The sequence below is a fragment of the Ambystoma mexicanum genome, chromosome 11 (assembly GCF_040938575.1).
Source record: "Ambystoma mexicanum isolate Mex_15411 chromosome 11, UKY_AmexF1_1, whole genome shotgun sequence".
Lineage (NCBI taxonomy): Eukaryota > Metazoa > Chordata > Amphibia > Caudata > Ambystomatidae > Ambystoma > Ambystoma mexicanum.
Window position 1 is genome coordinate 762,816,061 of NC_090934.1, and position 25,131 is coordinate 762,841,191.

Below are 25,131 nucleotides of genomic sequence, written 5' to 3' on the forward strand. Positions count from 1 at the left end.
TGCGAGGTTGGTGATGTGAGAACGAATGAACAGAGAGGAAGAGGGAACACACAGGCGAGAGAGAGAGAAGAGACTGAGAGGCCACAGAGAGGAAAAGGAGGGGGGTGGAAAGGGACCAATGATGGCGACAGGGGACAGCGGCAGGCAGGACTGAGAGGGACGGAGGATGGCATGGGAAGAGAGAGGGTCAGTTAGAGAGTGAAGACAGGGCAAGAGGCTTCTGCATAGTGGGAGGGTGAGAAAAAGCAAGACACAGGTGGAGTGGGAGAGGAGACAGATAGAAGGGGCGTGCTTGATAAAGAATGCAGGTATACAGTTTTTGAATTCAGACTTCAGGGGGATCCAGATTAGCATGCGTTGAATGAGACAACAGTGATAGACTAGTAATGGAGAGAGACAGAGATAGGAGACTATGACAGGCCATGATTGGGAACTGATAGAGGGAGCGAGGTAGAGCGGTAGAGAGGGGTTAGTGTGCATATGGGTGCTTATATATGTATATATATTATTTGAAAAAAACGACACAAGAATTAAGGTTAAACCAAAAGAAATTGTAAAGTCTACAAACATTAGAAATTATAATGATAATGTAACAACATCATAAACTTTATCAATTAATAATAAAAATAATTATATTAAAATCAAATATGGCAACCTTAACTCGCCTTTTATTTGGTTTGCAATGTTTTGCTTTTCTATCAAATGTTTATAGTGAAAGCAATGTAATGTGTTTTGTGAGTAAAATGTTAAACAGATTTTTGTTTATTTATGTTTTTAATGTATATTACATTTGTGCTGCTTTTGTTAGCATTTTATCTTCTTTACTAAATGTATTTTTATTTTATGGTATGTTCACTGTTTACTAAATTATATAATTGCAATGATTACTCATACTTTGTAAATTGATATTTAAATGCAATCTATGATATTAACAGGTTTAAGTATATTTTGTATTTTGAAATTAATGGTTAATTTGCTTTTATTATCAAAAATGTTCTGTGTATTTATATGTTTAATTGTACTTTTTGGAGGAATCCTGCTTGCGTATATTATAATTTCGGTTTGTTATTGTATAGTAATGAGGTATTACAAAAACATGTTATACTTTACAGCTATTATAGGTGTAGATTTAATATACATTTTAATATGTTTACATTTTATACAATAGGGTTTTTTGTGTCTATAATTATTACTTGATAATATTGTGTGCTTATACATTTATGGGTGAGGTAAGGTAACCATGATATTTGATTTTAATATAGTATATTGTTTTAATTAATTGATAACGTTTATTATATAGTTAACTTAATAATACCATTTGTAATGTATGTAGACGTGATTTTCTTTAGCTGAACCTTAACACTTTTGTAAAAAAAAGTCAAACAATTCCAACTTTTTAATTTGAAATGCACATACTCCCCATAGCCGTGTATATATTGTATAAATGGTGTACATTGATTCTGAGTTTGTGTAATGTGCATACTTTACATAGAGGTGTATATTTTGCAAGGAAGCTGTACAATCTTTGTAATGTGCACACTTTACATGCCAGTGTACATTTTGTATAGAAGCTGTACATTTATTCTGAGCACACCTAATGTACATACTCAACACGTCCAGGTACATTTTATATAGAAGCTGTCAATTCATTCTGAGCATGCAAAATGAACATACCCTACATTTCAATGTACCTTTTATATAGATGCTGTAAATTTATTTGGCGTTTGTGTAATGTGCATACTGTACATGTCAGTGTATTTTTATATAGAAGCAGTATATTCATTGTTAGAGTACGTAACATACAAACTCTACATGTCCATGTACATTTTAAATAGAATTAGTAGATTAATTCTGAACGTGTACGTAATGTACATGCTCTACATGTCTGTGTACATTTTGTGTAAAAGCTTTACATCCATTCTGAGGGTGCATAATGTGTGTTCTCTATATTCTTTGTACATTTTGGATAGAATTTATACATTCAACATGAGCGTGTGTAATGTATGTGTACATTTCATATACAAGCAGTCGATTTATTTTGCGCATTCATAATGTACAAACTCTACATGTCCGTGTATTATAGAATTGGTACATGCATTCTAACTTTGATGTGCATTTTCAATACATTCAAGAGGCGTAGGTAAATATCTTTTATAGTTCGTACTTGAATTAATGTGCACAAACTGTATGAAGAGGCGTATGAGTTTTGCAGTAGGTACATTACAGATTTAAATTTGAAAACTGACACCAAAGTTAGCCATCACTTTCATGTGAGTTTTCAGGAGATTACAATTGCATAATATAAGAACTGTAAAACTCATACTCCTCCAAGCACAGTTCGTGCACATTGATGACATCTGAAAACTTACATCAAAATCATCCCAGATTTTCATGCTCGTTTTTAGAAGATGCAATGGCATAATGTATGAACTGTGACTCTCATAGGTTATTAGCACAGTTCATACAAAAGATGAACATTCATTATAGGCATGCAACAAATATAGATAGAGCATGTGTCCTAAGAGCACATGTCATAGGAGTGCATTTCATGGGAGCGCATGCCATTGAGGGACATGTTGTACAAGTGTGTTTTTTAACAGTGTATTGCAGAACCATGTGTTGTAGAAGTGTATGTCATAGGAGTGTGTGGTAAGAGGGTGTTGTAGGAGCATGTGTCATAGGAGCACATGTTGTAGGTTATGTTGTAGGAGGCTGGGTCATAGGAGCTTGTGTACTTAGAGCTTGTCATAAGAGTTTATGTTGTAAGAGTGTGTGTCATAGGAGCATGTGTTTTAGGAGTGTGTGGTAAAAGGGTATGTTGTAGGAGCATGTATTGTAGAAGTAGCTTAATGTATGAAATGTAAAACTCCCACACCTCTTTGTAGAGTTTGTGCACATTGATTACATATGAAAGCTGACATTAAAGTCAGCCCTGACTTTCATGTGAGTTGTTAAAAGATGCAGTGGCATCATTAATGAACTGTGAAACTCATACCTTTTGAGCACAGTTCATATGAAAGATGCACATTTATTCTGGGCAAGCACTAAATATAAATAGAGCATGTCCCCTAATGGCACATATAATAGAAGCACGTGTCATAGGAGTGTGTGTCCTACGAGGAAATGGTGTAGCAGTGCATGCTGTAGGAGCATGTATTGTGGGAGTGTGTGTTGTAATAGCGTATTGTTCTTGGACCATGTGTTGTTGGAGTGCATGTTGTAGGAGTGTGTGGTAAGAGTGGATGGTAGGAGCCCATGCCATAGGAGCACATATTGTAGCATATGTTGTAGGAGTGTGGGTCATAGAGCTTGTGTACCAAGAGCTTTATGTAAGAGTGTGTTTCATAGGAGAATGTATCATAGTAGTACGTGCTGTAGGAGTGTGTATTAAGAGGGTGTGTTGTAGGAGTGTGTTTTGTAGGAGAGCATGTCACAGGAGCAGTTGTCATAAAAGCGTTTGCAATAGGTGGACATGTTGTAGGTTCACTTGCCATAGGAGCATGTTTCGTAAGAGTGTGTGTCATAGGAGCATGTGTTATAGGAGCATGTGTCGTAGGCTCACTTGTAGTAGGACCTTGTGTCATGGGGTGCATGTTGTAGGAGTGTGTGGCATGAGGGCACCATAGGAGCGCGTGTTGTAGACATCGAAGGAGCATGTGTGGCAGGTGCATGCCTCCTAAAAGTGCGTGTGGCAGGAGCGTGTATTGTAGAAGCATGCATAGTAAAAGTGTTATTTGTGTAGATATACAAAATGTTTATCTCACACATACGTAGGCTTTTAATATTGCATTTAGCGTTATTCTGCTTTGCTATGTGTTTTCAATACATAAAAAAGGCATATATGACTTTTACAATTTGTACTTGAATTATTGTGCACAAAGTGTACAAAGAGGTGTATGAGTTTTACAGTTCATATGTTACGCAATTTAAATCTCCTGAAAACTGACATCAAGATTAGCCCTCACTTTTATGTGAGTTTTCAGGAGATTACAATTGCTTAATGTCGGAATGGTAAAACACATAGGCCTGTTTGTACAGCTTGTGCCCATGAACTACATCTGAAAACTACATCCAAGTCAATCATGACTTTTATTTGAGTTTTCAGAAGATGCAATGGTTTCATGCATGAACTGTGGAACTCATTGTTAGCACAGTTCATATGTAGATTCATTTCGTACTTGAATTAATGTGCACAAACTGCAGAAAAAGGCTTATGAGTTTTACAGTTTGTAAATTACCCAATTACATTTCAAAATGGACAAAGTTAGCCCTGACTTTTATGTGTTTTTACAAGATGCAATGGCATAATGTATGAACTTTGAAACTCAAACATTCTTGGCACAGTCGTATGAAAATGCAAGTTCATTCTGGGTATGTGCAATATATAGATGTTAATGTTAAAGGACATTTGTATCATGCAGTATCACCATCGGAGTGGTACCCTGGCGCTCTGGTGGATCTGAAAGGTAAGAGGGTAGAGAGGGTTAGTAGGGTCTAGCGGGATGAATGTAGAATGAGATTGGTGTTGTGATGATGTCCTGTTGGCAGCTTCAGTTCAGTTAGCACAGTTCGCTGAGCATGGGTGTGGTTTACGATCGGTAGACTCCCATGTGCTGTTGTGAGAGACTATATGTGATTTGTTTTGTTGCAGTGTAGTGAAGTACGTGCGGTTTGTTGTATGAGAAAGTGGTTGTATTTGTTTATGGTGCGAGAGGTTTAAGCAGAGTTGAGGTTTTTAGCAGATGGGTTAGTGGGGTTACCTCATTATTTCGGATACCACTGTTGGAGCGTCTCTGCCCTTGCTGTCTGTAGGAGTGTTCCTTTGGTGGTTCATTCGTCTGGTTCTGACTGAGGCAGTGGCATGTCTCTGTGACTGTCTGGTGATCTGTGGGCGGGAAGGTGGTGAGGGCCTCCCCTCCCAATGGCTGAGATCGCTAAGGTTGTGGGTTGTTCTTTGGTTGACAATGGGATCTGCCTGCCCTTGCCTTCCTGTGCTCATGGGGTGCGGTCTCCTCTCTTTCCGAATCCTAAAGGCCCACTATACTGTTGGGTGCTAGTTAATGATTAATGATTAGTGCTCCTTCATCTTCAACTATGGTCCCTGCCCCTTGGGCCTTACCTAGCAGAGGGCTTTAGATTGGGAGAGGCTTAGGAGAGGGTGAATCCTGGATTTCCTCCTTCAACTGCTACTTCTTGCCACATGTGCTTGTTTCTGGTGTGTTCTATTTTCATTGGTGTTTGAGAGTTGATTCCATCTGCTTCTGAGGTGAAGGGTCAGGTTTTGAGTAGTTTCCTGAATTTTAGGTGGTCCTTTGTATTGCGTATTTCTTTCGGAAGTGTGTACCACGTTTTTGTTGCCAGGTGGCAAAAAAAGCATCCCTCGCCTTTTTTTCTTGTTTATGGTTTTGGTTCCAGGCGGATATCATTGCTTGATCCGAGTGTTCTTGTTGGTTGGTAAATGGCTATTTCCTTTGTAGGAATTCTGCTGCGTGGCCGTGGATTTCTCTGTGTGTGTTTTGAAAGTGATTCATTGTTTAATTGGCAGCCAGTGTGGCATATTTAGCGCTGTGGTGATGTGGTCCCTTTGTGATAGTTTAAGCAGGAGTCTGGCCACTGCATTTTGGATCCGTTGCAGTTTCTTCAGCAGGTGTTCTGGCATTCTGTGGTAGAGGCTATTTGCGTCGTCAATTCTTGACATGATGAGGGCGATGACTGTCAGTGTTTTATGAGTGAAGGACAGGAATGGTAGGATTCTTTTTATCAAGTGTAGGAGGAAGAAGTATTTCTTGATTATTGTGTTTACTTGTGGTTCTAATGTTAGCGCATTGTTCATTAGGATTCCAAGGTTTTTCACTATTTCTGATGGTGTGGGTGCTGTTCCTAGTTCTGTAGGCCATGGGATATAGATGTTATTTTCCATGTTTTTGGATTTTTCATGATTTCTGTCTTTCCTGGGCTTAGTTTGAGGCTGTTTGTGTTCATCCCATCATGGAGTTCTTTGAGACATTCTCCCAGCGTTGGGTTCTCTTCTTCGACTTTATATATTATTTGTATGTCATCTGTGTAGTTGTAGCACGTGAGTCTGTGTTTTTGATTGATCTTGATTAGCGGGTTCATGTAGATATTGAAGAACAGTGGAGATAGGGCTGATCCTTGTGGTACTCCACAGTTGGTTACCCGTGGTGCGTATTTCAAGGGTTTTATCCAGACAGATTCCATTCTATTTGCTAGGAGTGATTTATTCCAGAATACGGCTAAATCGGTTATTCCTATTTCTTTTGCTCTCTTGGTGAGGATCTCATGGTTGATCATGTCAAATGCTGCTGAGAGGTCGAGTAGTATCAGGGCACAGTTTGTGTTGGAATCTGCATTTGTCGTTAGGTCATCCAAGATAGACAGGAGTGCTGTTTCTGTTCCTCTCGCGGGTATAAAGCCGACTTGTTCCTGGTCCAGCATCTTGTGTTTTTTTACGTGTTCCTGTGTTAATTTGTAGACATAGCTTTCTAGCAGTTTTTCTGGGTAGGGGATGTTTGAAATTGGTCTGTAGTTGAAGAGGTTTTCCACGTAACGTCACGTGTCCTTGAGGAGTGGTTTGATGTGCACCAATTTGAATGACTGCAGAACTTTGCCTGTTGTGAGTGATAAGTTAAAGAGGTTTCTGTAGTATTGCCCTATGTAAGGATTGATTTATAAATGTCCAGAGGACAGGGGTCCATGAGGGAGCCTGCTTTATTGCTGTGTTTTACCAGCTTGACAAATATCTCTACTGATATTTGTGGGAAGCTTTGGAGTTTATACTGTGGGTTCACATTTGGCAGGTTTGGTTCTGTGTTTTGGTTGACTGTTCTGCTGTGTATGAATTGGTGTATGTTGCTGAATTTATTTTTAGAAGTATTCCGCGAGGTGGTTGCATATTTCCTCATTTCGGCGGGTTCCTCATTTCATTTATGATGTTGAACAGTTCTTTTTGGGTGTTGGTGGCTTTGGTGATTCTGTTGTCATAGTATTTCTTTTTGGCCTTTTGGATTTCTTTTTTGTATGATCGGAATTGATGCTGGAATTGTACTCTTTTTGCCTGGTTGTATTCATTCCACCATTCCACCATTCTAGTTCGAGCTTCTTGTTGGTCCTTTTCATGGTCCCGAGTAGGGGGGGGTGAACAATTTTGTCAATGCTCTCTTTCCTGATGGGAAATGCCACTGATTGTTTCAGCAATACATTTATGAAGTAGCTCAGTTTTGCCGTTGACGTCGGCTTCATCCAGGTTAGTGGTTACTAACTCAAAATTGGCCATGTTGATTTTCAAATGTCTTTTTCAGTGCACCAATTCCTGATGAAATCTAGACATGTGCCTTGAATTGCAAAAATAGAAGTGGCACATTTTGAGATATTTGGACCTGAAAATTTGGTTTTCATTTCCTGTGGGACAACCCCATGTTAAAAGCTGTTCAAAATGTGATCAAAGTAAACATTTCTTAAACAATGAAGCCGTTAATGTATAATTCTGACATTCTGCGTGCAGAGGTGACTTCCTTGATATACTACTGTCAAATATTTTCAGATTTTATCATGCAAGGGTTTGAAAGTTATTCAGAAAAGTAATTCTCTGAAATTCAATAAAGACCTTGTATTAACCTTAACTATGCCTTGCACTAACTAGCATGAATGCATACTATCTGAAAAAGAACTTGAGGTTAAACCAAAAAAAATTAAACTTCACAAACATTGCAAACAATAACGTTAAGGTAACAACTTAAAGATGTCCATCTGGATCGATTCTGTATTGGATGCCAACTGTACTTTTCTGGAAGTAGATTCCCCAGACATAATGACACTCAGACTAGATTTGCCCTGTAAACAAAGCTATTTATTGCTAACTCTCTATTGAGACCTGATCTCTATGCAGTGATACATTGGAAAGTATCAAGACACTCTTGCACAAAGCGAACTGTACCATTCAAATCGCCAATCTAATTGTTGTGGGTAATTTAAATTCATAGTAGTACCCTTTCCAGCACCAGATAACTTGATTGAAGCTGAGAATAAGATCTGGGCGATTCCTTCTCTTGCCTATAGTCCTCAACGTCTTCCATACAGGAATATTGAACGGGTTGCCTCACGTTTATTTTCATTGGGGATAAGGGCATGCAATTGTAGATTTGATGTAGACACTCCAGCACGCTCAATGTATGGTATGCAAGAGACATTTTTCCATATTGATATTTCTGGGAGATTTTATTTTTATTTGTGAACGTTTGTTCTTCGAAGTCTTAAGTTTCACAATTGTTAAATGGGTGGACAACTATCATGAGACCCCTTCTTTGCACTGTGGCTATCCCTGAACTACTTGTAAACGTGGTCTAGTGTACAACGAAAGGTGATATTTCCTCCATCAGGATTCCATGGTGTAAATTAAGTAAAGAACGAGATATCCCAGTCTTGTATGAAAAAGTGTTGCCTGTATTAACTGTTTGGTGGATAGTATGATGCCTGATCCTATAGATTTATATGAAAGTATTGTTCATGTAATAAAACCAATGGCCACCTATCATGTAAATAAGGTTTGGCCCATACTGAGGTGTCCGAAAAAAAAATAGCTGGTATGATGCAGAGTGTAGACAGGAAAAAAAGTAGCTATTACTAGAGCTAGAAAAGGCTGGGCGAGAGAAGCATCTGTTGATTGATAGGATATTGGCTTATAAAGATATGATAAAAAGGAAGAAAAAAGGCTACAGGGAGAGCCCTCCAAAATGCCTCTAAATCTAAAAATAAGAATGGATTTTGGCAACTAGTCTACAAGGGCACATCTGATGATACTATGACAGATACTAATATAACAGAAAGACAGTGGTTGGAATTTTATGAACATTTGCATAATCCAGATATTTAAGACAATCCAGTCCCGAGTACTTCATTGCAACAGAATAGAAATACCATGATTCATTTGAATCCTTTCATGGCTGAAGAGTTAACATTAGCCTTTTCTACACAGAAATCTGGTAAGGCTGTGGGCCGGATATTATGCCAATTGATGTTTTTAAAGAATAACCTGAGATATGGATCCTTTTTTTAATGACATGGCTGGGGTCTATTTTAGTCCCAATCTTCAAGAGAGGGCCTAGAAATTCTCCACCTAATTATTGCCCTATATCATTACTAGATTCACTAGGAAAGGTCTTTAGCAAGATGATAAATAGACAGCTTGAGGACTGGTGCAATAGAAATAACATATTGTCCCCGTTGCTAGCTGGTTTCAGGAAAGACATCTCTACAAATGATCAAACATTTAGAGCCTCATTACACGGTAGGCGGTGAACCATGGCGCTATTAGCGCCATGGTTCATGCCGGTAAAATACTGGCACCGCCTTGGTGGAAAGGGGAATTACCGCCCCATTCCAAGGTTGGCGGGGCGGTAATTCCCCCTTCCACCATTGTCCTTCCCCATTCCCATTTTTGCCCCATAGAGCTCTATGGGAATGGGGAAGGCACTAATTACAGTACCGCAAATTGCGGTACCGTAATTAGCTCCACTGGTCCCTTTGCGGGTTGGTTGTTAACGCCTGCAAAAAGCAGGCGTTAAATTCCCCAACCCGCAAAGAGACCTCATAGTAAGGCAGTAAGGATTTACCGGTACTGGTAAAATACCGTTACCGGTAAACCCTTGCCGCCTACTGTGTAATGAGGCCCTGACTCTTGATTTTATAGAAATGTGTGTTTTTTTTAATAGGGAGCCAATATATTTGCTTTTTTTAGATCTACAAACTCCTTTTGACCTGTTTCCACCTGCCAAACTATGGTTAGTGCTGGAGGAGCTGCCAATTCTGATTGATATTATTCCGTGGATTAAATCTTTATACCCTATGCAGTTGTTAGGGTAGGAGAAATAGGATACACTGCCTTATTTATGATTAAGTGATTAAGGCTGGTGTCCGCTGAGGCTGTTTCCTGGCTCCCCTCCTGTTCTCTTGATATGTAAATAGTCTAATAGAGAAAATTGCTAATCTGGATGCCGATGCACCATGTCTTGTTGCCCCCTTTTTCGCTGTTGATGCAATTTTAATATTAAAAACGTCAACTGGCTTACAAGAGCAGATGTCAAATGTATATATTTTTGACACTTTATTTGAATGCTGGGTATACCATACTTTTGAAAGATATCTGCATACATAAGACATTTGATATGTCAGCAATGTTAACTTTTCTGTGACAGCTGGGGAGATTAAAGTTGCATATCCAAATTTTCAACCCACTCCCACTCCTGACATTTACTCAGGGACAACCGCCCAGAGTTCTGCATCGCGGTGCTGCAACAGATAGGCCCGATAGTAGGACGATGTATCCCTGGGGTGCCTTCCATCCGGCTGAAGTGAAGCATAAACCTCTTCATTATTGTTAGCCCATATTAAAACAGCCATCCAACTTTCCAACATAGGCGGCGCCACACATTTCCATTGCAGCAAAAAGGTCCTATTCACTAGCAAGATTACCATATGCAGAAATCTCTGTATCACATCATCCATTTTGCTATAGTACCCACACAGAGCCCATCAAGGGTCATCACAGACCTCCATACCCACCATAGACGTTAGTTGTGTGCATACTTCCATCCAAATCCCCTGCATCCACGGACAAGACCAAAACATGTGCATGTAGTCGGCCCCTTCAGACTTGCATCTTGGGCAGCCTACTGGATTCCCTCCACTGAACTTACTCAATATGGCTGGGGTATAATGAAATTTGTGCAAAATATTGAACCGGATTAACCTGATTTTGGAGTTGTACGACACTTGCCTAGTCAGCATGAATGCCCTGTACCCCATTGTATTTGGTATTTCCATGCCCAGGTTCCCTGCCCAGCTCTGACAAGCCCTCATGGAGGAGCTCTTTGACTCAGCTTGAACCTAGTTATAATACACACTAATAAATTGATGCAACGTGGGTTCTTTCAGAAATTGCTGACATTTTGCATGCAACACTTCACATACGTGCATGTACTGCAGCAGCATTAGTGCACCCCCTTGCGTCGCATCCCATAGTTCTGCTATGTGATGAATGGACCGTCCCTGAACAGGTCTCCCAGTCGCTCCAGTCCTAGCCTCGACCACCCCTTCTCCAATGTCTTATGAAGTGAGGGCTGTAAGGAACTCATGGTGGCAACAGTAAAGACAGACACAAGTGATCCCAGTTCAGGGGTGTTCATTAAACTGTAAAGGTAGTTTGGAAAAATGCCTAATCTAAACCTAAATCTAAGGTGGGAGTAAGCTTCAACCATCAAACAATAATAAGGCAATCCTAGAGGCGCTTTGTCACATAAAATGGGCCTATACTAAAAATAAATTATTGCAATTCCTTACACTAAATACAAAAGAAGTGTAGGATAATGTTCATAAAAAAGAAGTTAGTGTTCACAAAACATAAGTCAGGATGCAGTGGCCAGGGTCTCCCTTCCCAACGTTTTAAGCATGGGACAAGGTAGGGTCCCGGAGCACAGCACATGCTCGAGCTTTCTCAGCACGCTCCAACAGTTCAGTTTTCAGGTAACAGGGCCTTCGGTGGTTAAATCTCTTTTCTACAAAAAAGTCTCTTGCCTCGGTGGAAATGATGTGTTCCAAATAATAAACAAAAGTTCCTTTCTGCTTGCACATTTATTTATTTTATTTATTTTATTTATTTATTTATTTGCATTTATAAAGCGCACAAAACTGCCCTGGGGCATCGTGGCGCTGTTACAGCAGACTTAGTCTTGAACACAAACATAGGAATATGTTTACAGATGTAAACCGAGTTACAGAGTACGTTTCACAATGGTAATAAACATTGAGTTTAGAGGTTATGCTATGCTGGGGTTACAATGCAAGCATGAATGTGCATGTGGAGGACTTTAGCGGAATAGGAGGGTTTTGAGGTTTTTACGGAAGGTGTGGTATGATTTTGTTGGATCCCCCTCTTCTGGGCGCAGATCCCTAGAAAGTTCCTTAGTGATACCAGGACCTCCGATAGCTTTGTTTTCTTGCTTTCGAGGGCCTGATAGTTTCAAAGTATCAAAACAAAGATTCAATAAAAGTTCTAGAGTTCTTCTCTGGTTGTACTTGGGTGATAGCTCTTCATCACTGGGTCCCCCTCTTTCAAACTCAGACCCCTCTCGAATATCCGCTTCTCTATGTCAGATTCACTCTGGCATGGCATGCATTCAAAGGATTTCCCTCTTTGACCTTTCTTCCGTTGCATTCAGAGGTCGGTGGGTGTTGATTTCTACCCCTGGCTCCCCCTCCTCTGGGCTCAGATCCTACTCGACTATTCACCTCCCTCAATCGGGTTCACTATGGCTTTCTATGCAGTTTTGTCTGTGGTACTCGCGAATCTTAAATATCTTTTTAAGCAGTTCACTGTGGGCATTCCCCAGCCAGGTTCTCTCTTGTCAACACACTGTATTTTGTGGTTTTAGACTTCGCCTCCTCTTTATCGGCATCCCTTGTTCGGGTTCACTCTTGCCAACATGTACCTTTTCTCATTCAACTTTCACGATGCAGGATTTACTTCCCTTAGCTTCACAATCATCTGTCAGCCAAAGACTTTCAAATGTAAAGAAGATTTTACAAGACCCCTGTATGACATCTTTGACCCACTTCTTGCCTTTCCCAAGGCCTTCTGGTAATAATAGTTTCAACAATTGGGTAATGGCCCAGAGTTTCCTAAGTGAGCGCCCACGTGGTGCCGACTCCTCTGTTGCTGGTTTTCCCCCTTAGCTATTTCAGCAGTTCCTTATATTTTCACAGTTCAATTAACCGTTTGCAACATTTTGTTGAGCACAGTTCGATTTCTTATGGGCTCTCCCCTCAACTCACCGGCTGTGATGAACCGCTTTGCTTTTTTTCTCTCTGCAGTCAAGGTTGGTACCACAAAGAAACGCGTCTCTCCCCGGCTTGGTTATCACCGTAGGAGGGTCACGGGTACCATTGATATCTGCTACAAGAAACGCTGGCTATTGTTCGCGGTTTTACAATTCCTTCTGCAGAGGTTTCATGGACCTTGGTTGGAAAGGGCAAGGTTGCTTCTCTCCTCGTCACCCTCTCGGTGTACGCCGTTTTTCTCCTCCTCTTGATCTGCCATGGTGGGTAGCTCTCTCGTCGTGCCGCCTACTTGCTCGTATTGTGTTCTCGTGCTCCACCATTTATCTCTGTGGGGAAGGAAAAGGGCCGTCAGGTGTGTGTGATTCTGATCAATTGCCTGACTCTGCCTGACCCTTGTGTTGGGACAAGTCAGGTAGACGGCTCTGATGTTTGTCCGCCATCTTTCTCGGTGTGCGAAAGTCTTTGTGTTGGAAAAGGGGGTAGAGTATTTCAGCATCCTACATAGTAGGCTGGGGATACGGTGTTACATGAAGGGGGATACTGCATCTTACCCATCGGTGTCCCACTTCCACTTCACAAGGACCCCTCTTTCCAGGTGATCCTGCCTCTCTGGTCCACCCTCTGGAACTGGATCCAATAGCGATGGCCGTGTCCTGGCCATCTGGATGACAGATCCTTGGGGAGTAGTCAGAGAGACACCTTCAGGTTTCTCACAGTGCTTAGCATCCAAGATTCCCCATACCCAAGCCTGCCCACATTATGGCTGGTCCACACTGGTGAGATATTGCACAGCACATACGGAGGAATGGTATAAAAGGGGCGGGAATGGTGAGCGGATGCCTGCCTCTTAGGGCTATATAAATATCCAGGGAAAGACTGAGCAATGAAAAGAATTATAGACCTGGCATAGGCGCTAGCCAAACGGCAAATAGCAACGATGTGGGAAACCAAAGCGGAAACCGAACATAGAAGCATGGTGGAAAGATTTGAAAAGGTGGGCCATGGCGGAGACGGCAGTGTGGTATGAAGCATTAGGAATGGGAAGAAGAGAAAGCTCTGTAGACATCATGGCATGGAACATTCTTGTACAAGAACTGTTCACCTTACCAGATGACAAACCCCTCTGAATATGGCAATCTGCGAAAAGAAATTAGCAAAGGTGTAAAGAAATACAGTATGACCAGTATCCTCCATCCCACGCTTACCTAATGGACAGACTAACCCAAGGAACATGCACACTTATAGAGATATGGATCGTGGACACAGTTACTGTTCATTTTGGAATTAGGGAGGGTAATGAAGGGAGGATGAGGGAGGGAATAAGACAGTTGTCAAATATCAGAACATTGATCAAACATGTTTAATTGGACTTGTGAAACTCTAATAAAAAATATTTTAGAAAACTAAATGGCTGGTCCACGCCTTTCTTTTCCAAAATCTGCTCCCATGCCCGCAGCGTGGCAGCTAGCGGGTCATATGGTCATGAGTCATTGTAACCTCTGCTCATAAGTGCTGCCTGTAACTGCATTGAGCCTTCACTCTCCTCACTAGGCTCACGTGGGTAAGGCCTACCCCCACCTCCCAGTACATTGCAAAACTGAACTGTGGCACCAAATAGTACAGCTCAAAGTCAGGTATCTGTAGCCCCCATGGAGTATGGCTTAGCCATATCTGCCACTTTAATAGGCACTCCCCAACCTCAGGGCCCAAATGAAGCAACTCACCACCAAATTCAACCTCTTGAAGAATTATTTGGTAAGTACCACCGGACATTGAGAAGCAAATATAGACATTTTGGAAGTACTATCATTTTGAGCAGGACGTCCCTGCCCATTAATGATATGGGCATTTTCACCCAGCGATCCAATTTGGACTGGAGCACCCCCACATATACTGCCACATTTTTCTCATACAGCTGTGCATTTTCCCTAGATATCGTGTTTCCCAAGTATCTGATCTCAACCCTTCCGCAGACAGAGCCATGCTGCCCGTAATTGGGAACACCTTAGACTTGGTCTAGTTAACCAACAGCCCACGATGATCCCCAAACACACGGACGTCTTCCATGATCAGCGGTAAATTGTTTTCCAGGTGCCTTATATAAATCAAGACATAGTCCACAGACAGTGACATTAAATAGGACATAGTCCACAATCCGAGCCCCCTCCTCCTATGCTTATGCCTCAAAAGGTCTGCCAGTGGTTCTATAACAAGTGCAAAGAGAAGGTGTGAGAGGGGGCACGCATGCCTCGTGCCTCTGCCCCACTGAAACAGCCGTGACATCCCGCTACCAACTCTGATTCTGGCCAAAGGCTGCGCATAAAGTAATTTAATGAATTAGATCATGTCTGAACCAAACCCATAATGTTCCATCACATTGAACAAGAAGCTCCACGATACCAGGTACAATGATTTCTCAGCGTCCAGCGACATAGCCCCCACCCTGGATGCTGGCTCTATTTGTGACATGATGTTGAAAAGTTGATGCAGGTTTAACGCTGTGGACCTACCTGGAATGGAGCCAGATTGCTCAGGGTGAACCAGGAAAGGTAGTATGGGTAGCAGTCGCGAGGCCGGAATCCTCACAAATATCTTGATGTCAACGTTGAGCAATGATAGCGGGCTATAGGACCCCCTCTCCTTCACTTGTTTCCCTTGCTGCAGCAGGAGGATTATGACTGCTTCCCTCGGCATTGCTGGCAACTCTGTGCCTCGTAGTGATTCCTCCCACACCTGTAGGATGTAAGGCCTAAGGATTTGCTTATATCGTTTAAAAAACTCTGCCCTAAGACTATCCCCCTATGGCACCTTACTCGACGGCAACAAGTCTATAGCCGCTAGTATTTCTTTCAGCGTAATAGGCTCTATTAGCTTTTGCGCAGCCTCATGTGAGATTTGAGATGTTGGAAGCCATCCAACAAAGCAATGTTCTCGTCCCAAGTCCTGCCCCGGCGAGCTGCATAAAGCGTCTTAGAATTGGAAAAACGCCTCCAACGCCTTCTCTTGCTCAGTGCAGAGTTCCACATTGTCATCTTTCACTGCCACTGGCACCACACCCTGTGATTTCATCTGCACAAGGCTTGCTAGAGGCCTCCCCATACCGAGCAATGCAAAATATTGTATCTCCCGATCTTAAAGAGCACAAAAGTTGTCGAACTCCCGTTTAATATCTCCAAGTGTACTTTAATCATGCTGTTTGGTCAACCGCTGTTCAAGTTCCCTCAATTTCCCCTCAGCCTCCTCTAGCTCCCTGCAAATGACCCGAGAACTCCACATTCAGTGCTCATTGTAATCCCTCGTATATATGGCTTAAACGCCTACCATAGGCACCCACAGTGTCTACCGACCCCAGATATGTCTAAAGAAATATATATTGATGTGCTCCCGTATATTGAGTACAAAGGCAGAGTCAAGCAAGGCCGTGGACTTGAACCTCCATGACATTCTGCCTAGCTTGTCCATCCCCAGTTACACAGTGAGCTTAATTGGCGAGTTGTCAGAGCATGACCATCCTCTCTAGTAGCGCATTAGCTGCCCCAGTCATTGCCCTGCTGGATCTTTCCAGCCCTATGTCTAAAACAGTGTTCATATCTCCCCCATATCAAAGGGCATCAGGCGTTACATCGCACAATTGGAAAATGTTATGGTAAAAGTCGGGATCGTCCACATTTGGACCATATACATTGATGAGCAGAAGCGGGTTGGTCAAGCCCCTGACATTCCAACTCAGAAACGTAACCTTCACTCCATTAAGTGCTATGTGATCGCTGAGATCCAAGTAAGCGGCTTAGCGTGCCTCCATCCCCAGACTCATGCATGTAGCCACGGATGCTCCTGTTGGAGCTGACAGATAATCAAGCATGTTTTAACCATTAACCCCCCAACCCCAAGCCCCAGCCCCCTTCCCCCACCCTCATCACAGCCCCAACTCAGGCTATGTAGCCCTCAAACAAAAATAACTTTATAATAGTGCACTATACTGCGATCTCGCAACCAGAGGGCGCTTCTGAGGAGATCGCACTCGCACAGTTACTTTTTTTTTGTTTTTGTTTGAAATGTTTTTATTATTTTATAACAACACACCAAACATTGCAAATAATTAGGACTTCCATGTTTAAGTTTAACAACATAACATTACAGAATACACTCTTCTGTCCTACTCCCTCCCACCCCATTAACTCGAGCCCCTGTATCCGTGTCAGCAGCCTGTTCTTCTTCAGACGGGTCTATTGTCATTATCTTTTCCGTGTCATCATCACTGTAATCAGTCTGGGAGGGGCCCGCCATTGTGGCCACCAGTTGCCTCCATTCGATTAGGGGTCCCACCTCCTCCTCCCCTCCCCTGCTGGATGCTTCGAACCAAGCAGCCGTTTCTGCCTCTGCCCACTTCATGAGGTCAGCCCACCACAACTCTATCCTAGGCCTATAGGCTGCCTTCCAGCACATTGCAATCCTACGTTTGGCCAGGATGTAGGCCAGGTCTTTCATCTTACTAATGTGCCTCAGATTTCGTGGTCTAGGAAAGCCCCTAAGCATGCATGCCCAAGCCCACTCCACCTCCAGCGTAATGCCTTTTCCTGCCAAACGTATCTTCAGTTCTGTCCAAAACCTTCCCACCTCCGGGCAAGCCCAGAACATGTGTAACATCCCAGCTTCTTCCTCCCCGCACCTGGGGCATCTCTGAGTCAACTGGCCACCAAACCTGGCAATCTTACTGGGGGTCAGATATGCTCTATGTGTAACATAGAGTTGGATCTGTTGGAGCCTCGCGTTCCGGGACACTTTCTTATGATATCTTTGGGCTCTGTCCCATAGCCCATCCGACATGGGTTCTCCCACCTCTTTGTCACAGACTTGCCTCAGTTGGAGCAATTCCTTCCCCACCTTGGACCCCAGTAGCTCATATATGCGGGATATCTCATGCCCACCCTCCGAGATGTCATATATCTTCTCAATGGTGGCATCAGGTTGCTCTGCAAGCACTGCCGCCGGCCACTTTTCTCACACTCGTTTAACGATTCTGGAGTAGGTGATGTGTTGCCCTTTACGCACCCCGGTTTCCTCTATTAATTTCTGGAATTCCAGTGCCTCCCCCTCCTGCCATATGTCTCCCAGGTTAGCCAGGCCCATCGGTTCCCAGTATCTACGGACCCCTTTTATCAGTTGGGGGTCTTCTCTGCATAGCGCCACCAGCGGCACCTACATGGAAAACAAAGCCGGGTATCCCACAATCTGCCATGTCCTGTGCCACACCTCCCAGCCAAGCACCAACAGCCTCGCCATCTCTAGTACCTTTGTTTTTGATAACCAAACTGTCTCTCTAAGGAAGTAGAGAGCAGGATCCATGCACAACAGCCTGGTTTCAGCCGTTTCTTCTTCAGACAGCCACCTGGCCACATATTGCAGCTGTCCCGCCAAGTAATATAACTCAAAACTCGGCAGGTTTATTCCCCCCCTGTCACAAGAATTCTTTAATTTCCAGAGAGCCACCCTGTTCCTGGAGTTATGCCATATAAAGCCCCTGCACAAGCTGTGGAGACTAGTGAAGAAGCGCCTAGGGATCACATACAGGATATTTACAAAGAAATGTAACAGTCTGGGCAGGACTACCATCTTGATCAGAGCAGCTCTCCCCATCATGGCCAGGGGTAGTCTGGACCAGAATCCCATGCTATTTTTAATGCTTTCCACTGCCTTTTCTGTGTTGTGTTTGTGTTCTTCTCCTGTCGTGTGGTATATGTCAATTCCAAGATATCGTAACGTCTCGATTCGCCATGGTATTGGCAATACCAGTAAGCTCCTTGGTAAGGCACGTCTATATCTCCCCAGGGGGAACATGCTAGATTTCTTGGGGTTTACTGCTATGCCGGAGAGGGTAGCATATCGTTCCATCACCTGCAGGATGTATTGTATGTTCTCCTCTGGGAAGCGCAGATACAAGAGTATATCGCCAGCATATAATGAAATAAGATGCGGACCACTTGCAGTGCCGATCCGTATCTCCCCATATTGTTGTCTAAGACAGACTGCCAATGGTTCCAACGCTAGTATGTACATCATGGGCGACCAGGGGCAGCTCTGTCTAGTGCCCCTGCTAAATTGCCATTTGTCTGAGATAAGGGCACCCATTTTAACCCTTGCAATTGGGGAGCTGTATAACATTTTGACCCACCTAAGATACCCCGGCTACATTCTGTATTCTCTCAAAGTCGCTAATAGCCAGGGCCGTTTTACTGAGTCGAAAGCCTTAACCGCATCAAGCGAGACGATCGCCAGTTCACTCGGGTCCTCCTCTGCCTGATCAATAATATGGTGCAGTCTTCTATGGTTATCAGTTATATTCCTGCCAGGGACGTAGCCTGTTTGGTCAAGGTGTATCAGTTTGCTGATGACTCGCTTAAGCCTGTTTGCTAGCACTGCTGTAAGGATTTTGCTGTCCTGATTAAGCATTGATAGGGGTCTATCTGACCCGCAGTCTGTGCTAGGCTTACCCGGCTTTAAAAGCGGGATGATCACCACCTCCCGTAGGGACTCTGGCAACCTGCCATGCCATGCTCAAACGCCTCATTAAGCATAGCCAGCAATGGGGGAAGCAGCTCTTGTTTGTAGGTTTTGTAGAATTTGCTTGGGAGCCCGTCTGACCTCGGAGCTTTACAGGTAGACAGGTGCTGAATCACTATCTCTAGTTCTTCTAATGTGATTGGGGCATCCAGGTCTGCCTGTTCTAAATTGACTAAGGTGGGTAGGCCTATATCTTTTAGCGTTTCCTCGATTTCTTGGTCCCTCTCTTCGCCTGGGTCCTCATAGAGACGTTTGTAATATCTATGGAACTCTTCATTCACTCCCTCTTGGGTATCCAGGATCTGGCCTCCCTCCCCTCTAATTTCCCTAATCACCAGCTGTGATGCTCTTATATAGCCAGGCCAGCAATCTGCCCGGCTTGTCCCCCCCTGCATGCTGTCTCTCCACATATTTCTTATAGCTTAATTTACATAACCTGTCCCAGTGCTCATTGCTAGCTTGTTGTAGCAGCCTCATCCTGACCCCATCTTCCTGAGAGGTGCCTCCCCTATGCATAATGTCTTCCAACTCCTTCTCCGTTTTCTGCAGCTCACGTTCAATGCCCCCCTGGAGCCCTCTGGATTTTGATATAGCCACCCCCCCCACCACCACCTTAAATGCCTCCCACACAGTTCACATGGTCCGAACACTACCGGTTTTAATCTTGAAGTACTCCGTGATCACCTCTCTCAGATCTTCCCAGAATCCTGAGTCCTGCAGAGCCTCAGCTCCGAGTTTCCATTTCGGAATCCGCGCTCTAGGGGGTTGGTGTCGCCACTCTAGGACCATGGGGGAGTGCTCTGAGAGCACTCTGCCCTTTATTCCATGCCTCTCATCTCGCCTACCAACTCGACAGCGGCGAACACGTAGTCTAGCCTCGTGTGCAGGTCATGTGGTGCGGCATAGTGTGAGTACTGCCTGTTTGCTGGGTGCAACTGCCTCCAGACATCTACGAGTTCAAAATCTCTCAGGAGGGCCTGTAGCACCTTTGCAGCCGGGGTGGGTTTGTCTAGTTTACCATCTTATCTGTCCATCTTAGGATTCACTACACAATTAAAGTCCCCACCCCATAGGATCATACCACCTAATAGGGGGCTAATTTTGCCATACAGGGTCCGAAAGTAGGCCGCTGTATCCTGGTTACGTTTATAATACTCACTTCCCGGTTTTCCAACATCCCCCGCACTACTATAATTCTGCCTTCTGGGTCTCCCGTAGACTGAAGCAATTGAAACGGTACATGACGTGCTACCCATGTGGTAACTCCTCTTGCGTAGGCCGAGTATGTGGCTCCCGCAATGCTCCCCGTCCACTTTCTCTTGACCACCTCCAATTTATCCCTGGTAAGGTGGGTCTCCTGCAATAATGCTATGTCTATCCTCATCCTTCTCAGGTACATCATTACTTTATTACGCGTCAAGTAACTATTGAGGCCCCTGACATTCGAGGTAACCACTCTAAGGCAACCCAAAGCCATAGATACAATATCGCGCCTCCCCTCTCTGCCTCCCATCCCGCCTAATAAGAGTCTCAGTTTGGCTCGTTCCCCGCCCTCTCCCAACAAACTCCCCCTCCCACCTGTTTCCCAACAACAAACCCCAACACACTGCCCCTTCCCTTCCCCCACCCCTCCCAACCCCAACAAGTGTCCAGCTCCATCCCTGGATCTCAGGTGACCACACATTTGGTCCTGCCTCGGAATGCCGAGGACAGGAACCCAGCAGGGTGTCACCGGACTACCGGTGACCTAACTAAGCTTCTCCTAATGGGGGTATGAGGACTAGCTCTGCAAGGCTCCCGTGCTTGTATCAAAAGTTTCAGTGCTCACGGATCATGCCCACTTATATCCCTGACCATGCATGCCCATAGGCTACATCTTATACAATAATCAAGTCCCATTGTCTTAGGCTGCGACACCCCTTGGTGCCACAGACACAGATTACTTATCTCCTCCTTCTCCTTCTCCCGTCTGGATGCCCGACTCCTGGGGGCAGCTCTGCGTGTCAAGCCACCCCATAGCTTCTTCCAGGGATTCGAAAAACAAGGTTCTGTTTTTGTGGAACACCTTCAGCTTCACGCAATCTTCTCTTTGCGGTCCCAAAGTTCATATGACTACGTTGTACCAACAGGGTGTAATCTGGGTATGCGGTTATGCTTGCTGTCCCTCTTTGCATTGGTCCACACTTCCAGAAGTGTTCAAGGATTCTTTCCCGATCTCGATAGTTCAGGATCTTGGCAATCACAGGCCTAGGGGGGTTCCTGGCGGCGGCCTCCTCATTAGGGCCCTATGCGCTCTTTCCACCGCAAACCCCTGGGACAACACTCCTCTGGTTATCTCCTGCAGCAGCATAGCTTCAATGAACTCCGTAGGGTTGGGTCCCTCAGCTCCCTCCGGCAAACCAACAATGCGGATATTATTCCTCCTGGCACGTCCCTCCGCCTCCTCCGCCCTGCTTTCTGGGTTACCCACGCGTTGCACTAGGGCGTGAAGTTCCGATTTATGTCTTGCACAGTCGGCTGTATTCAGGGCCACCTCTTTCTCTAAGTTCTCTGTGAGTTCTGCCAGCGACCTGACATCTTGCCGGAGAAGATTCACTTCCTCTTGTACTGCCCCAACTTTGAGCTCTAGTGCTGCTTTCAATTCGGTCATAGCCAGTCCCAGTCTGGCCTCCCAGGCCACTTTCAGGTCAGCTATCACAGCAAGGATCTCCTGGTTCGTGTCCATGGCGACCGCGCACCCAACAGGGGTTTTGTCTTTACTCTTGGCTCCTTCTGGGCCCAGTGATGTTCTGGCGTATTCGTCCAGCGTGGGTTGCTTGCTCTTCGTTCTTAGTGGTTTGCTGGGCATGGCATTGTGCGGGAAATGTGTAGGCGAGCCCCACAACTTGTGGCTACCAGCCCCAGGGGGGTTAAACTGCTATTAGCGTCTGGGCCCGGACAGGGCACGCAAGGGGTGTCTTGAAGCTACTTATTTTCTACAGGAGTGGGTTATGTCCTCCCACGTAATAATGTGCATTTATTTAAACCTCTCGAACCTTAAGCTCCAGCCCCAATTGGTCTGGGCCTTTGGGCTTCCCTCCAGGGCCTGCGAAGCCCACTCAGCGTTTCACCAGTCCAGCATGCGTCCTCCCAGGACCCCAAAGGTACTGCAACCTCTAGTCCAATGGTCGTCACATTTCACCGACCAACTGTGTTGTAAGTGCCAGCGAGACCCCCGACCAGTCCTTGAAGCGGGCTCTGTCGTTCCACGTGGTAATACGGGCTATTCTGGGCCCCCAAACCTGGAGCCCCATCCCAGCAGCTTTACTTGCATTTACGACAATCTGTTTCTTCTGGCCACATCTCTGTTGGCTCCATGTCCAGCACACGACCAGAACTGGTCTAAGCATGCCTGCAGGGCTGAGCTTGTGTTTGCTGCAGTTCGTGCTTTTAGGTGAGGGTCTCAAGCGTATGCTCTCACCTCTGCCTCCAGGCGTTCATCCGTCCTGGCATCCCACTCCTATAGGCATCCGCGTGCAAGGCAGCAAGTGTCCGAGCCCACACACCTCTCTGAATCAGCCTTGCTACAGTTGTAGCTGCATGCCTGATTCCCTGCCAATCGCGCACTTTCCAATGCGCGCTCTTGCCGGAGCCCGTGGATGGAGAAGTGTAACCATCCAAAAAGGCCCAGCTTCTTCTTATTACGCAGATTGTGCCCTGCAGCAGGTAGTCTTCGCTCCGATCCTGCCAGCACCCGCCGGCACTGTGGGTCAGCCGATTTAGTTACAGTGTGTCCAGGCCTACTGCGCCCCCGAACAGGTCCTCCAGCTCTCCTCGCGTGTCCCGCTCCCTACATCCGCTCTGGCCCAGCTTCTTTTCTTCTGCGGCACTCGCTTGTTCGCTGGGACCGCCAGGTTACAAATGTAGCAGCAGAGCCCGCGAACGGAGACACTGTAGCATTCCGAGTGGGCCCGGCCTCTTCCATATTTTCACAGGGCACCACCTGCAGCCAGCGGTCTTCGCTCGGCTGCCGCCAGCACCCGCCGGCGCTATGGGTACCAATGCGATCACTGTCTCCACGTACAATCCTCTCTCCGGCCTGACTTGGCCTTTGTTCTGCAGCACATCAAGCAGCGGCCATTTTCTTTTCGTGTGTGCCGCGGTCGTTCGCACCTTATACGAGGCTCCAGCTGTCTCCTTCGAGCCAGCGGTCCGCGTCCGATTTCAACAATGTGTGTTCTGCTGCTTCCCCTGCTTAGCCCTCTGCTCTGCGGCCCTGATGGTCCAGTATTTCAGCACAAATTCACAGGATTATAGTTGGATCACCACGAGCTCCAGCAGGACAAGTCCTCCTACATGGCCTCTTAGCCACGCCCCCCCACTCACACAGTTACTTAACAGGATTTTCACACAGGGCAGTGTGTTTCTGCCTTACACAAGGATTTAGCCTGAACAAACAACAGGGACAGCATGGCCAAGCACATATGAAAGTTCAAACTGCCTCTGTCGGGGAAATTTCTGTCAGAGAACTTAGATGCCTCTTCCGGCACTGTGAAAAGAATGTTTGCCCTCAATGCTGGATGTGCAGTCTCACTGGGAACAGCATGGATTATTGTACACATCACTCCATCATCAGCTTCTTCACCCCCATGAATGATTTACTCTCATTTTGGACAGCAATAGAGAAGTCCAGATATAGAAAAATCCTGCTTGCCTCTTATTGCAGCTCGCCCTTCTCCCTCGTATATCGCAGTAGCAGATCCCTGATAGTTCAAAATGCAAGCAATGATCAGCTGAGGCGGAGCCCCTGGCTTAGGCACTCCGAGAAGTGCGCACGCTTCACCGTAAAGAAGGGTGACAATTCCAGAGCATCATCGATCTTTTTCATTAAGTCCTCTATAAAGGTCTGCAGCTTGGCCTGCTTGTCACTTTCAGGCACCACAATTATGTGGATATTGTTCTGCCTCGAGTGAGACACCAGATACTCACATTTGGTCTGGACAATTTTAAATTCTTTTCGCATTCCATCATTGAGGGTCTCAGGCTGCCCATGTCGTCTTCTGTCCTGCTTATCTGCTCCTCCACTGTTGTAATTCTCACTCTGTCCTGTTCCAGCTTGGTTGTAAGGGAGCTAAAATTAGTTGTAATATCATCCAAATTCGAGTTTACCGAGGTAAACCCTTCCTGCACCTCATGTCAGGTATTAGTTCATCTTTAGGCGGGGAGAGAGGCTCAGGATTCCCAGCAGTGGCCACAGCGGCCAAAGGAGTGCTCTGCATTGCCTTGGCGTATCCATCAAGGTGCCTTGCCTTTTGCTACCACTTTGGACCATGATTGCAGAGCACCTATACCTGCCTTGGCTCCCCCAACCTCTAGCACTCCTCTCACATAGCACTGTTTCCCCACAGAATGTATCCAGCACAGCTACCAAGTGGCACCCGCGCAGGAATGGATGCAGCCACCGGCAGCCCCATGCACCTGCACAATCCAGTGTAACCCACCGCTATCACCAGGAGAGAGGTGCCACTGCAGCTCGCCTACCCCTCTCAGCTCTCTCCACCCACCAGGTCCGACTGTGAGCGGGAGAGGCCAGACCAGTAATGCAGAATATGGGTGAGGTCTTCCAGCAGCTGTGGTGGTGGTGTGGTGCCACCTCTGACTCCCGGCACCATGATCTCTGGACCACAAGGCCCCCTGCAGCCTCTGGTGCATGAGCGCCCCAGGCACCTCCGGGCAACG